Genomic DNA, 16098 nt, shown 5'->3' with positions numbered 1-16098 from the left:
CCCACTTTGTAGGTCACTTACCGTCAACTCCTGTGTTGGGAGCGTGAGGCGTTTGTCTCGGGTTCCGGCGCTTCACTGCTGAGCGCCGGCATATAACGTCATATATGAGACAAACGCCTCATGCTCCCAACACTGCATTCTGGGCAGCGCTGAGGCAGGCGGCGGCGGCTGCGGCAGCAATGGCAGCAGCGGCAGCAGTGGCAGCAGCGGCGACGGCGGCAGCAGTGGCAGCGGCGACGGCAGCAGCAGTGGCGGGGAGCGGAGGCATCCTGGATTTCTGTCAGTCAGGGGGGCCCAAGAGTTGCCGAGCGGTCGTTTTCAGCAACCGCTCGGCACCCCTTGGGCCCCCCTGACTGGCAGAACTCCAGGGCCCGGTCGCAGTCGCAACCCCTGCGACCCCGGTAGTTCCGCCACTGCTTGTAGGTCTTGTGGAAGAACAAATCATTTTGCTAAAGTATGTTTGTCAAGTAAAAGACAGCCATCAATAGGAAAGTTGCACACCATGGAGAATTCATCTGCATATGAGGAAGAACCACACACCGCTGAAATGATATACAGCAGTGAATTGATTGACGCTGTGCAAACCAGAGACATGTTTGTTCACACTTGTTGATGCCCGGGATGCATTTTTACAATGTAAATTGGATAATGCAAGTAGCTACATGACAACCTTCTGGACTCCCTGGGGCAGGAAAAGATGGCTCAAATTGCCTTTTGGAGTATCCGTTGCACCAGAGGTGTATCAACGAAAACAAGATGAACTATTGGCTGGACTCACTGGTATTGAACCAATAGCTGATGACATCCTTGTGGTTGGTTGTGGGGATACAGATGAGGAGGCAGAGCAAGATCATGATGGCACACTGCTTGACCTGATGAATCGTTGTAGACAGGTTAAACCAAAACTTGGCGTGAAAAAAACTGCAGTTCAAGGTCAAAGAGGTCCGCTTCCATGGACACATTCTATCCTTGGAGGGTTTGAAGGCTGACCCAGAAAAAATCATTCTGGATATGCCTCAGCCGGCGAATGTGAAATCCCTGCAGCGCTTCATAGGGTTTGTTACCTACCTAGCGAATTCCTGCCACATCTCTCAGAGGTTTGTGAGCCGTTGAGAAAGCTTCTGGACAAGGAGGCAGTTTGACATTGGCTTCCTAAGCATGATAATGCGGTGCAGGAGATTAAACGTTTGGTCCCGGATACACCTGTCCTGAAGTACTATGACGTTACAAAACCTGTAACTATTCAAAGTGACGCAAGCAAAAGTGGACTTGGGTGTTTCCTATTGCAAGCTGACCAGCCTATCGCTTTTGCTTCAAGGGCACTGACCCTTACTGAGCAAAACTACGCACAAATCGAAAAGGAATGTCTGAGTATTGTGTTTGCCTGCCAGCGCTTTCATCACTACCTCTATATTCATGACGAGATCACGGCAGAAACTGACCATAAGCCTCTGATATCAATCTTCAAGAAACCACTTTTGTGTGCACCCAAACGCTTACAGAGCATGTTGCTCACATTACAAAACTATTGCCTAAATGTTGTCTATAAACCTGGACCTGAAATGTACACTTGTGAAACTCTTAGCAGAGCTACAGCACCGGGTGGTATACCTGAGGGTGCACAACACACAGTTTGCAATGCTCAGCTGCACCTGGATGATCTGTCGCAGATTAATCATTCAGACTATTTAAATGTCACAGACCAAAGATTGCTTCAGATAAGACAGCACACAGAAATCGACGAGAGCTTACAAGCACTTAAGTCTGTTGTTCTTTATGGTTGGCCAGATTCAAAAGCAGAGGTGCCATTAATTGTGAGAGAATACTGGACTTTCCGAGATGAAATCGGCATTCAGGATGGCGTACTGTACAAAGGGTCAAGGGTCATCATTCCAAAATCATTAAGATCGGAGATGCTGACACGAATACATGCCAGTCACATTGGTGGAGAAGCATGCTATAGGCAGGCCCGAGATACCTTATACTGGCCCAACATGCAGAATGAGATTAGAGACATTGTTAGTCGTTGTTCAGCATGCAATGAATATGCACAGGCACAACAGAAAGAACCCATCATGTCGCATGTGCTGCCCACCCGACCTTGGCAAATTGTAAGCATGGATTTATTGAATTATGCAGGGCAAGATCTTCTAGTAATTGTTGATCACTATTCTGACTTGGGAGATTGAGCTCCTTCCCAATCTGTCTGCTGAAACTACGATCAAGCGTTGTAAAGCACAGTTTGCACGTCATGGACAGCCGGACAGGGTAATCTCGGATTATGGACCTCAATTTGCATGTGAGCAATTTGGACGGTTCTCTACAGATTGGGGGTTTGAACATCTTACCTCTTCCCCACGGCACCCGCAAGCTAACGGCAAAGCGGAATCAGATGCAAAGATAGTAAAGAATCTTTGCAAGAAGGCCAAGTATGATGAAAATGACCCATGGAAAGTCATTCTACATTGGAGGAAAACAGGAAGTACAAGGCGATGCAATATTACCATAAACAAACAGTCACAGTATTTGCATAATAACTCCATAACAAAAAGACAGAAAAGGCAAGAAAGGGGGAGGGGTGGCCCTATATGTGAAAAATAACATAAAATCTAACTTAACACAAGTTGGTGAGGAGAACATAGAGTCGGTTTGGGTTACAGTACAATTTGGCAAAAGTAAAGTTACTCGCCTGGGTGTGATTTATAGACCCCCAGGACAAGTACAAGAACTAGATAATCTACTAGTGGAGGAAATTGCTAAAATGTCAGTGAAGGGGGATGTTATAATCATGGGTGACTTTAATCTCCCTGATGTGAACTAGAAAATGAAAGTAGCAGGTTGTACCCGGAGTGCGGATATTCTAAACTCCCTACTGGGATTATCTTTAAAACAAGTAGTTGAGGAACCAACTCGTAAGGAGGCCATATTGGATTTAGTGTTCACAAATAGAGATTTGTTAACAGATATTTCTGTAGGTGAAAGTCTGGGATCTATTGATCATCAGTCTTTGTGGTTTAATATACGAACAGTGACACAGGCACACCACACAAAAACAAAAGTTTTAGATTTTAGAAAAGCTGACTTTTCTAAAATGAGAATATGTGTACAGGAGTCATTATCAGGCTGGGGCAATTTAAATGGAGTCCAGAAGAAATGGTATTATCTAAAGGTTGTATTATTGAAGATAGGCTGGTCAGTAAGAGTAAAAAATTAAAGAAACCACTGTGATACTCTGCAGAAGTGGCAAAAATCGTAAAAGACAAGAAGTTAGCCTTTAGTAGATACAAAAATACCCAAAGTGAGTAAGATAGACAGAGCTATAAAATTAGGGAGAAAGAAGCAAAGCAAGTTATAAGAGCTGCCAAATCACATGTAGAAGAACGAATTGCCCTGTCAGTAAAAAATGGAGATAAAACATTTTTTAGATATATAAATGAGAAAAGGAAAGTAAAACAAGGATTAGTTAGATTAAAAACAAAAGGAATGTATGTAGAAGAGGATAAAGGTCTAGCTGACTGCCTCAATGAATATTTCTGTTCAGTTTTTACAAATGAAAATGAGGGAATGGGACCTCGATTAGGAAAAGAGACTGAATCATTTGAAATAGGTGAGTTCATCGAGGAGGAAGTTCTACTTCAGTTGTCTAAGGTAAAGACAAATAAGTCAATGGGGCCTGATGGGATACACCCCAAGTTATTAAAAGAGCTTGGGGGTGTACTACCAAAACCGTTAACTGATTTATTTAACAAATCATCGGTAACCGGAGTCGTCCCAGGGGATTGGAAAGTAGCGAATGTTATGCCCATTCACAAAAAAAGGCAGTAGGGAGGCGTTGGACAACTACAGGCCAGTTAGTCTTACATCTGTAGTGGGGAAATTAATGTAAACCATGTTACAGGAAAGGATTGTTGAACATCTGAAGTCACATGGGTTTCAAGATCAAAAACAACATGGGTTATCCTCAGGAAGATCATGCCAAACGAATCTTATTGATTTTTTTGATTGGGTGACTAAAGTAATTGATTAAGGTGGTGCAGTAGACATTGCGTATCTGGATTTCAGTAAGGCCTTTGACACTGTGCCAAATAAACTGTGCCAAATAAACTGCAATCTCTGAGTTTAGATCCCAATGTTGTTAAATGGATTAAGGAGTGGCTGAGTGACAGACAACAGAGGGTTGTGGTCAATGGCGTATATTCAGAACAAGGTCTTGTAACCAGTGGGATACCTCAGGGATCTGTACTTGGACCCATTCTCTTTAATATTTTTATTAGTGATATTGCAGATGGTCTTGATGGAAAGGTATGTCTATTTGCTGAAGACACAAAAATTTGCAACAGGTTTGATGTTCCTGGAGAAAGAAGCCAAATGGCAAATGATTTAGGTAAACTGAAAAAATGGTTAGAGTGGTGGCAACTGGCATTTAATGTGGATGAATGCAAAATAATGCATCTAGGGCATAAAAACCCAAGGGCAGAGTATAGAATATTTGATACTGTCCTACCTCAACATGTGAGGAAAGGGATTTAGGGGTAATTATTTCTGAGGATTTAAAGGTAGGCAGACAATGCAGTAGAGCAGCAGGTAATGCTAGCAGAATGCTTGTTTGTATAGCGAGAGGTATTAGCAGTAGGAAGAGGGAAGTGCTCATGCCGTTGTACAGATCACTGGTGAGACCTCACTTGAAGTATTGGTGAACATATCTCCAGAAGGATATAGATATGTTGGAGAAAGTTCAGAGAAGGGCTACTAAAATGGTTTATGGATTACAGGATAAACCTTACGAGGACAGGTTAAAGGATCTTAACCTATATAGCCTGGAAGAAAGACGTGACAGGGGGGATATGATAGAAACATTTAAACACTTAAAGGGAATCAACAAGATAAAGGAAGAGAATTTATTTAAAAGGAGAAATACCGTATTGGCTCGAATATAGGCCGCACTTTTTTCCCCCACTTTAAGTCTTTAAAGTTTAAGTCTTTAAAGTGGGGGTGCGGCCTATATTCGGGGTCTAGCGGGCGCTGGGCAGGCAACGGGGTTAGGATACAGATCCCCCGCAGCAGTGCAGGGGACCTGTATCCTACTTTCGGATGTGCTCAGACAGCCTCCCCTGCCAGCACATTCCACGGGAGGGGGGGCTATGCCGGCACGGGAGGTTGTCTAAGCGCATCGTGCGGACGGTCACCGGCTGCGGCGATGCAGGTAAACAGCCTCCGCTGCTGGCACGTCTGCACAATGTGCTTTAACAATCTCCCTTGCCGGGAATTCCCACGGGGGGAGTCCCGGCAAGGGAGATTGTTAAAGCACATCGTGCAATTGTCCCGGCAGCGGAGGCTGGTTACCCGCATCGCCGCAGCCAGTGACCGTCCGCACGATGCGTTTTACCTCTGCCCCCAAGACTTACCAGAGCAGACTCCCGGGTGTCTTGCGGGGCCGGCGGGGGACATCTACGCAATTTGCCGGCACCGGAAGTTGTATATGCGTATTGCGTAGATGTCCCCTGCCGGCCCCGCAAGACACCCAGGAGTCTGCTCTGATAAGTCAGGGGGGGGGCAGAGTGGCAGCATATCTCGGGGGAGGAGGACAGTGGCAGCATATCTCGGGGGGGGGAGGACAGTGGCAGCATATCTCGGGGGGGGAGGAGGACAGTGGCAGCATATCTCAGGGGGGAGGAGGAGGACAGTGGCAGCATATCTCGGGGGGGGAGGACAGTGGCAGCATATCTCGGGGGGGAGAGTGGCAGCATATCTCGGGGTGGGAGACAGAGTGGCAGCATGTTTTTTTGGTGCTTTTTTAAAGAAAAAAACGTTTTCTTTAAAAAAGCAACCAAACTTTAAGGGTGCGGCCTATATACGGGGGCGGCCTATATCCGAGCCAATACGGTACTACCACAACAAGAGGACATAGTCATAAGCTAGAGGGGCAAAGGTTTACTGATAACATCAGAAAATATTACTTTATGGAAAGGGTAGTGGATGCATGGAATAGTCTTCCAGCAGAAGTGGTAGATGTTAATACAGTAAAGGCATTTAAGCAAGCATGGGATAGGCATAAGGCCAAGCTAGATAAAGGATAATGGCAGGTACTAAATGAAAGTACTCAGCGGTTGGGTAGACTGGATGGGCCTACTGGTTCTTATCTGCTGTCACTTTCTATATTTCTAAGTTAACTCTTTTGTAATTTTTATTCCTAGGTAGTCCATGACTCGACCACTCCAGTCCAGTTTGTGCAAGGACCCAAGCTCAACTAACTCAACTTGTGTAATAAAAGTTGTAACTACCTGTGTCTTCCTAAGGTTAATTTAATATTTGGAAATTAAACTAAATTGACTGATCAGTTCAATCAATGGAAAAGAGCAGGTTTGTCAAGGACAGGAGGACGTCATCCACATAGAGAGATATTTTATAAGAATCTGAGTTAATTTTCACTCCTGAAATATCAGGAGACTGCCTTATTTTGTTTATATATTATTGAACTTATAATAGTATTTAGCGAAATACTGTCCTACGTTATCTGGTTCTCATATAGTTTTCCCCTCATAAATATTTTTCACATTTTGTTTTTATCTATTCGATATACTGTATGTTTGTCAGCCTTATTGCTCTTGCTATACCATGTTTTCTTTAGATACAATAATATATTATTTTTTTAGTTGATTATATAGTTATATAGTTATTTCTGCAAGTGGGGAGATGATCTGACTTGCAAAATTCTAGCTTTAACCACAACGTCAAGAAGAAAATATTTGTAAATACAACTGATGAGGTAATTAATAATATTTATAGTGCCTAGTTTAAGGATTCAACGTTCTCTATACATCAAATAATTAATTCTTGCACTGGATTATTGCCTTGTTACTTACCTTTTATTATTAGGTTGTGCACTTCCCTTTCTATATATTTATTTGCAGGTTGGGACCAAACTTTGGGGTTGAGCTGTTGAGCAGCCCTACCTGCCACACAGGTGCCTCATTAAAGATATCACGAGAAGGCTTTAAATTGCATGAGAGCAGTCCCATTGGTTCAGCTTCTTGGTAAACAATATAGCAGTGAAAAATTAGATAGAACTTGGAGTACTATATTGGGATGAAGAGGCAGGCTAATGAATAAATGGCCATCTAGTGTGACAGAATACCCGATATTTATGCCTTTGTTTTGTTGTGTACTTATTGGTCATTATTAACCCCTTAACGTCCATTGACAGGTCAGGCACGTCACACAAAAACGGTCACGTGACGACCAATGATGTGCCTGGCACATCATTTCATTAAACATCATTTTATAAATTTCATTCTTTTGGTTGAGGAAAGGGCCTTTAGGGGGAGGAAGGACCTGTGCCTTTTTTTGCGGAAAGGCAGGGCACCTGCTGCGAACTTGCCCCACACGTCTGGGAAACGCCTGCACCTAAGGTCCCATGGGGGACAGGTCTTACGTGGCATTTTGGGGGCCCCAGCTATCCATAAGGATAACGTCTAGTCTGTGTGCCCCTCTTGGGGCAAGATTTCATTACAGAGGCACTCATTGACTCTTTATCAGCGGGTCTCTTTATCAACAGCACCTTCGCCCAGAAGCACTCTATTCCATTGCATCTTTGTACCGCTTCACTTGCTATTGAGGCGATTGATGGCAGACCCCTACAGCTTCCTTAAGTTACCCACGAAACCACTCCTTTCTCTATGGCTGTAGGGGCTCTGCTTCAAGAAATAATTCAACTCCAGGTGATCCACTCTCCTTATTATACTGTGGTCCTGGGATATCCGTGGTTGCCCAACACATTACCATGTTTGATTGGCTTAGGGCCGAGGCCATGCCATGGTCGCCTAACTATTGCAAGACATGACTAATGAAAGTGGTAAAGGTGCTAGCCACTTCTCCGGTATCTTTGCTACCCGACGAGTGTCAGGAATTTTGGGACTCACCTCACTTTCCTTATGATTACAAAATTGAGCTGTAACTGTGTTACATTACTCCTCAAGGTCGAGTCTACCCTCTATCTGCCATGGAGGAGTATGTTGCTGATGCGCTGTGCCGGGGGTTCATCCGGAAGTGAAGAAAAAGAGAACTGAGGCCTGCATTTATTTCAGTGGGCTGAATTGTATCATGGTTAAAAACACCAACCCGTTTCTGCTTATTACCCAGCTATTTGATTGCCTGACAGGGTCCAAAATATTTGCTAAGCTCGACTTGCGAGGGGCGTATAATTCGCTGAGACACGAATGGCAAACTGTGTTTAACACCAGGAGCGGGCATTACGAATACCTTGTTATGCCCTTCGGTCTCTGCAGTGCTCCTGTGGTTTTCATAAATCATGTCCTCTGGGACATGGTCCAACAATGCATGGTGGGATACCTGAGACCTGCAAAGGTTACAAGAGAATAATCTATTTTGCAAACTGGGGAAGTGTGAGTTCCACTGCAAACAGGTCACCTTCTTGGGGTACGTGATTTCAGAGGTCGGTTTCGCTATGGACCATGAAAACTCTTGGCTTTTCTTGAGTGGCCACAACCCGTAGGTCTCCTCTCCCTTCAACGGTTCCTCGGGTTCGCTAACTGCTACAGGAAATTTATACATCATTTTTCCTCTATTGTAAAACCCCTTTACTGACCAAAAAGGAAGGTAACGCCTCTCATTGGTCCCCGGAGGCCATCAAAGCCTTTGAATCATTACAGGCCAGTTTTGCCACAGCTCTGCAAACCAGAGCTTCCATTCATACTTCATGTCTGAGACAGGAGTAGGGTCCCTTCTGTATCAATGTCCTACTCCTGACAGCCAGTTGCACCCATGTGGGTATTTTTCCAAAATGCTAAGTCGTGCGGGATGCAACTATGAAACTGGTGATGGTAAGCTGCTTGTAATAATACTCACGCTCAAATACTGGAAGCATTTGCTCGAAGTAACTTCTGTGCCAATCCTGATCCTCACGGATCATAAAAATCTCACTTACCTTGACTCCGAGGCAGGCCCGATGGGCCTTACTTGCATCCCACTTTAATTATGTGGCAAAAATGTCCGGGCTGATGCCTTGTCTAGACAGTTATCGAATGCTAAGGAGGAGAACCCTCCTAGTCCAATTATCCCTCTGGACTGATTATCACTATACGTACCAGCATAACATCTACCCTCTGGGAGAGAACACAGAACGCTCAAGTAGATGCACCTGCTGAAACTCCCTCAGGGGTACTTTCTACCTATCTCTATCTGGTGGCCAGGACTTAAAGATATTGTTGATAGACTAAATCACCCTGTTACCTTTCTGTGGCCCTTCTCCAACCTATACCCAAGAGGCCATTGTAATACCTTGCCATGGACTTCATAGTCGACCTTTCACAGTGCAATGGTAACATGGTTATCCTCATGGTTGTCGACCAGTTTTCTAAGATAATCCACTGCATACCATTCAAAAAGCTCCCATTCGCTAAAGAATTGGATTTATCATAGAGGTCTATTGGCTACAGGTGGTTCCCAAAAGCATAATTTCTGACCGGTGTAGCTAGTTTGTTTCGAGATTTTGGAAGTCTTATTCTCCTTGGCCACAACATGTACATGAGATCATTATTTGTTGAAATCAGCACTTTTCAAACCAGGTGATGGGGTACATAGTTTATTTTATAGTTTATAGTAGTTTAGGTTGAGAAAAGACTTGCATCCACCAAGCTCAACCCTTTTCCTATTCCTTGTTTACCACAGTTGATCCAAAAGAAGGCAAAAAACCCTTACCCTTCAAATTGTGCTTTCAATGGGGAAAAAATCTTGACTCCAAATGGCAATCAGATTTCTCATTATATCAGTCAATTTGTACAGTAACCTTTTGTGTGGAATCATATCAAATACCTTAGCAAAGTCACAAGATATCGCATCCACCGCAGCACCCTTATCTATATTTCTACTCACTTCTTCATAGAATGCAATTAACTTAACTTGACAAGATCTGTCTTTCACAAAGCCATGTTGGCTCCTGCTAATTAAATTTTGATAACATTTTGAATATGTTCCTTTAGTAACCTTTTGAACAGTTGCCCCGCCACAGATGTCAAACTTACAGGTCTGTAATTGCCTGGCTGCGGTTTTGATCCCTTTATAAATATGGCCACCACCTCACCTTCAGGCCAATCTGTAGGCACCAAAAACATCAACAGCGGTCTCACCAGGGCCTGGCTTAGTTCTTTAAGCCCCGGGGCTTTGTCTACCTTAACATCATAAAATTGGTTGAACACTTTTTCTTGTTTCAGCCAATCACATGCTTGTGTGACTGTAAAAGTAGCTTGCAGTTTCTTGTCCATCGGCTCTTGGTAAAAACAGAAGAAAATAAATAATATCTGTCCGCACCTCAGCTCAGGATTTGGATTTCGGCTCCACACAAAAATAATACCTGTTCTGCATACCTTGCAAGTCATGCATTAACTAAAACAACTATTGTATGTTAATGCTGTGAGTTCTTCTTATCTGAATGCCTGTTTTGGTGTTGTGAATTTGATTCTTGTGTGTGTCTGCCTCTAAGTGAGTGGTGTGAGTGTCTGGGTGTGCTGATTTGTTGTTGTGTCTGTGAGTTATACCTGTCTGGGGCGAATCTTGCTGACATCTCTAAGTGAGGAGTTACGAGCAAAGAAGGAGAGTAAAGTATAAATCCTTGTAATTCCATATATATATATATATATATATATATATATATATATATATATATATATATATATATATATATATATATATATATATATATATATATATATATATATATATATACTGTGTGTGTGTTAAATTAGTAGGTATGTTGGATAATGCCACTCAGTGCATGTCTTGCAAAATGGCCCCAGGGGCCATACCGCAGTTGCAAGTGTGAGCAGGTTGCTACTTTGGAATGTACTATACTAGATCTAAAGAGGCAACTAGCAACACTGAGGGACATAGACAACTGCTTACGGAGCAGGCATTGGCTGGGGCCAGTGTAGAGGGGGGTGGAGATTGGGAAGAAGAGGTCTCGAGGGCAGAGAGCTGGGTTAGTTGTGTAAGGGGCAGCAGAGGCCGGATAGCTAGGGCGGCAGGTTCTGGATCACCCCAACATGTTTGCCAGTTTGTGCGAAGATGCTGGGGAAACAGCTCAGAGGAAGCATTTCTGGGGCAGGCGGACTCTCCTAGCATAGTGGGGAGCCAGAAGGCTAGGAAGGCTAGACAGGTGCTGGTGGTAGGGGATTCAATTATGAGGAAGGTCGATAGGGTAATCTGTCTCCAGGACCCCGAATGCAGAACAGTATGCTTTCTCCCAGGTGCTCGGGTTCAACATATTGCAGACTGGGTAGACAGATTGTTGGGAGGGGCTGGAGATGATCCAGCGGTCATAGTACACGTTGGTACAAATGACAAAATTAAGGGCATGTGGGGGGGTCCTTAAAATGATTTTAGGGCACTAGGTCAGAAACTGACCTCCAAGGTAATATGCTCTGGATACATACGAGCTACATCAGAGAGACAGCGGGAGCTTAGGGAGATCAATGCGTGGTTAAGAGTGTGGCGTAAGAAAGAGGAATTTGGGTTTTTGGAGAACTGGGCAGACTTTGCAGTCGGCTACAGACTCTATAGCAGGGATGGACTGCACCTCAATGAAGAGGGAGCTGCAGTGCTAGGGGAGAGGATGGCTAGAGGAATCGAGGATCTTTTAAACTAGGTTCTGGGGGGGGATAACGATAGTAATGATGTGCTAGCTAGAGTAGACTGGGAACCCCTTCCCAGTCTACTCTAGCCTACAGGAGTCATCAAAGAGACTCCTCCCTGCAATGGCCAGCAATTGCGTCCCAGCTGCCAGAAGCAGCTTCAGGGACAGGGGGAGAGGGTTCTTCAGTCTCCCTGAGAGCGACAGTGCAGCGTTAACTCCTTCAATGACGCAATGTGTATGACACAATCACGGCATTGCAGGGGTTAACATTTGTCCCCACAAGCTTGTGGGGACTAAATATCAGTCAATGTTGTGCTGCAATGGAGCATCAGCATTGAAAGAGTTAAAAAAAAAAAAAAAAAAAACAGCACTGACTGGAAAGTCCAGGGCGCTTCCAGGTCAAATGCTGCGAGTTTAGTAAGTCGTCTGATGATGATCAGATCACTCCTGGCCAATAGGAGTGATCTGATCATTATTGCAGCCCCTGGATGACCCTTAGAAAGAGAGAGGGGTCATCTAGGGTAATTGTGGAAAAAAATATGAATAAAAAAAATACATAATTATTACCTGATCACTTGTCCGTGACATTTTAAGTCACTGATTATTGATCGGTCTCCCTGGTCAGTGTCAGTGGCCTAAACTTGTCACTAACAAGCCTGAAAACTGTCAAAATTACCCTAGTTGTGCACCTTGACTTGTCTACTGTTCATAAACATATACTTTTATGGGGTAATTTACATTGGGGGGCTTCCAAAATGTCCCAAGTGGGATATGGGCCCAGCAAACCAATTTCTAAAAATCTGCGCATGTTCCAGTTTTGGCCTCATAGCTTCCTCAAAAAATGCATGAACCACGCACGTGAGGCCTTTTTGGAATCAGGGGATGTTGGTGAACAAAATGTGGTGTTTTCTTCCACTGTTGCACATATGCTGTGCAAGAAATAAATTGCAACATCGAAATTTATGCGTCAAAAACGCAATAAAATAAATTTTCTGTGAACTTTGGCAGACCTCAGTGAAGAAATCGCTGGCTGAAAACTGTCAAAACTACCCTAGTTGAGCACCTTGACTTGTCTACTGTTCATAAACATATACTTGTATGGGGTAATTTACAGTGGGAGGCTTCCAAAATGCCCCAAATGGAATATTTATGCGTCAAAAACGCAATAAAATAAATTTTCTGTGAACTTTGGCAGACCTCAGTGAAGAAATCGCTGGCTGAAAACTGTCAAAACTACCCTAGTTGAGCACCTTGACTTGTCTACTGTTCATAAACATATACTTGTATGGGGTAATTTACAGTGGGGAGCTTCCAAAATGCCCCAAATGGAATATGGGCCCAGCAAACCAATTTCTGAAAATTCCAAATTTGAAAACTAAAATGCGCATGTTCCAGTTTTGCCCTCATAGCTTCCTCAAAAAATGAATGAACCATAAACATATAATTTTGGGGGGTAATCAGTATCTGTGACAACTATTGCAGTTATTAGACTACCATGCCAAATTTGAAAAAAATACATTTTAAAAACGTGATGCATTGCCCTATACTGGTCAAAATAGATGAAAATCCTGGCCATATTGGGTGGTTTCCAAATCAGGACAAGTTAATGAATATATTTTGGATAATTTTTTCCCATTGGTTCAATGTGTGTACAATTTGTATGTATACAAAACTGTAAAAAAATGAATTTTTTCCCCACTTTTCAAACAAAACAATGTACTACCCAGCTTAATATGGTTTTGAAATGAAAGCCCGACTTGTGCAGAAAAAAACAATATATGATTTGTGTGGGTGCACTAATTGATAAGAGAGAAATTACAGTTGAAGAAAGACATTTCAAAAACACAAAAACGGCTCTGGTTCTATAGCGTTAGTATAGGACACGTTAGTATCAAAATCCCGGTCCTGACTGGGTTAAGGAAATTGTGCATGATGACAGTGGTAATGTGGAGACACAGGGGGTGGAGATTAGCCTAGAAAGTAAAAAGAGTCACACACTATTGTAGGTGTATGCTACAAGCCACCACACATTAGGTAAGCTGGAAAAATGGTCAGAGCTGTGGCAATTGGCATTTAACGTGGATAAATGCAAAGTAATGCACCTGGGGCATAAAAACCCAAGGGCAGAGTATAGACTATTTGGTACTGTCCTAACCTCAACGTGTGAGGAAAGGGATTTAGGGGTAATTATTTCTGAGGATTTAAAGGTAGGTAGACAATGCAGTAGAGCAGCAGGTAATGCTAGCAGAATGCTTGGTTGTATAGGGAGAGGTATTAGCAGTAGGAAGAGGGAAGTGCTCATGCCGCTGTACAGATCACTGGTGAGACCTCACTTGGAGTATTGTGTACAGTACTGGAGACCATATCTCTAGAAGGATATAGATATGTTGGAGAAAGTGCAGAGAAGGGCTACTAAAATGGTTTATGGATTACAAAATAAACCTTACCAGGACAGGTTAAAGGATCTTAACCTATATAGCCTGGAAAAAAGACGGGACAGGGGGGATATGATAGAAACATTTAAATACTTAAAGGGAATCAACAAAGTAAAGGAAGAAAGTTTATTTAAAAGAAGAAATAAAACCGCAACAAGAGGACACAAGCATAAACTAGAGGGGCAAAGGTTTAATGGTAACATCAGAAAATATTACTTTACGGAAAGGGTAGTGGACGCATGGAATAGCCTCCCAGTGGAAGTGGTAGATGTTAATACAGTAAAGTCATTTAAGCAAGCATGGGATAGGCATAATGCCAAGCTAGATATAGGATAAGGGCAAGTACTAAAGGAGAGTACTCAGAGGTTGGGCAGACTGGATGGGCCTTCTGGCTCTTATCTGCCGTCACTTTCTATGTTTCTACATTAGTAATGAACAGGGGCGTGCCGGGCAGGGGGGCAATTGCCCCCCAGGCCGCCCGAAATCTAATCTAAATGGCCGCTGGGTGCTGATGCCGCCGGCGCTACTATAATATATTTTTTTTCAATTTAATATTAAATATGGCAAGCCGGCCGGCGGCATCAGCACCCAGCGGCCGTGTGCGATGGCCGTCTGGTGATGGGAGCAGCGTGAGGGGTGAAAGCTGAGTGCAAGGGGGCGGAGCTTTCACCCCTCACGCTGCTCCCATCACTATGCGGCCATCAGATTGCTGGAAAACTGATCTAAACGGCAGATGCGTGCTGATGCCGCCGACCGGCGCTACTATAATGCTTTTTTTAAAATAAAAATAGGTATGTGTGTGTATGTAAGTGTGTCCGTGGGGGACAAACAACATAGATCAGCTCCCCAGTGTCACCTCTGTCCCCAATCAGCCCCTCCCAGTGTTACCTCCGTCCCCAATCAGCCCCTCCCAGTGTAACCTCTGTCCCCAATCAGCCCCCCATGTCATTGCTGTCCCCAATCAGCCCCTCCCAGCGTCACCTCTGTCCCCTTTCAGCCATGTCATTGCTGTCCCCATTCACCTCCCCAGTGCCACCTCTGTCCCCAATCAGCCCCTCCCAGTGTCACCTCTGTCCCCAATCAGCCCCTTCCAGTGTCACCTCTGTCCCAAATAAGCCCCTTCCAGTGTCACCTCTGTCCCCTTTCAGCCTCAATGTCATTACTGTCCCCATTTACCTCCCCAGTGTCACCTTTGTCCCCAATCAGCCCCTCCCAGTGTTACCTCTGTCCCCTTTCAGCCCCCCATGTCATTGCTGTCCCCATTCAGCTCTTCAGTGTCAGCTCTGTCCCCAATCAGCCCACTTTAGGGTATGATCCTGGTAGGGTGCTAATATTAGCCTTTACAATTTCCCTGCTGCTGTGTACTATACTTCCCATAATCCTTAGCCAGTATCATGGGGGACATTTAACTGGCTGAGCATCAGGGCACATTAGGTTTTGATTTTTTTTTACCATCCTTTGTTGCTATTACATTTACTTATGTTAAACCACATTTGAATCATCTTTGTATTTTTATAATCAATATGCGTTAGAAAATCAGGAAAAGATAGGCATGTATTGTGGGCTGATTCAATGGCACAATGGGCCACTTGACTCGACTTGCCCCCCAGGCCTTAGGCTGCCAGCCCTCCCCTGGTAATGAAGGCTGCTATTTCAAATTGAAAAGGCACCGAATGGGAATAAAGTTTTAATCATGGGAGATTTTAATTACCTGGATATAGATTGGAATAGTGGAACTAGTTCCACTAAGGGCAGCACGTTTCTGAACCTGCTTAATGACCAATTTATGTCACAATTAGAAGAGACCCTAACCAGAATGGATGCCTGTCTGTATCTGGTAATAACTAACAATGAGGAATTTATCTCAAACATCAAAGTAAGAGAACACTTGGGGAATAGTGACCATAACATGGTTTCATTTGAGATTAATTTCAAAAAGCAAATTCTACCAAAATATTTAATTTCAGAAGGGCAAACTTTGACAGGCTAAGGTCAACTATGCAATGTATAGACTAG

At 43.7% G+C, this 16098-nt stretch overlaps 1 protein-coding gene across 1 annotated transcript in view; it reads right to left on the bottom strand.

Annotated features, from left to right (window-relative positions):
* The window catches only part of CNGA2 (cyclic nucleotide gated channel subunit alpha 2), a 91266-nt gene that overhangs the window by 52255 nt on the left and 22913 nt on the right, over positions 1-16098 (bottom strand). The gene's annotated exons all lie outside the window — the stretch shown is intronic.

This window comes from Spea bombifrons, chromosome 8, assembly GCF_027358695.1.
Source record: "Spea bombifrons isolate aSpeBom1 chromosome 8, aSpeBom1.2.pri, whole genome shotgun sequence".
Lineage (NCBI taxonomy): Eukaryota > Metazoa > Chordata > Amphibia > Anura > Pelobatidae > Spea > Spea bombifrons.
Note: the sequence above shows the minus strand (reverse complement) of the source record. Positions and strands in the feature narration are given on the sequence as shown.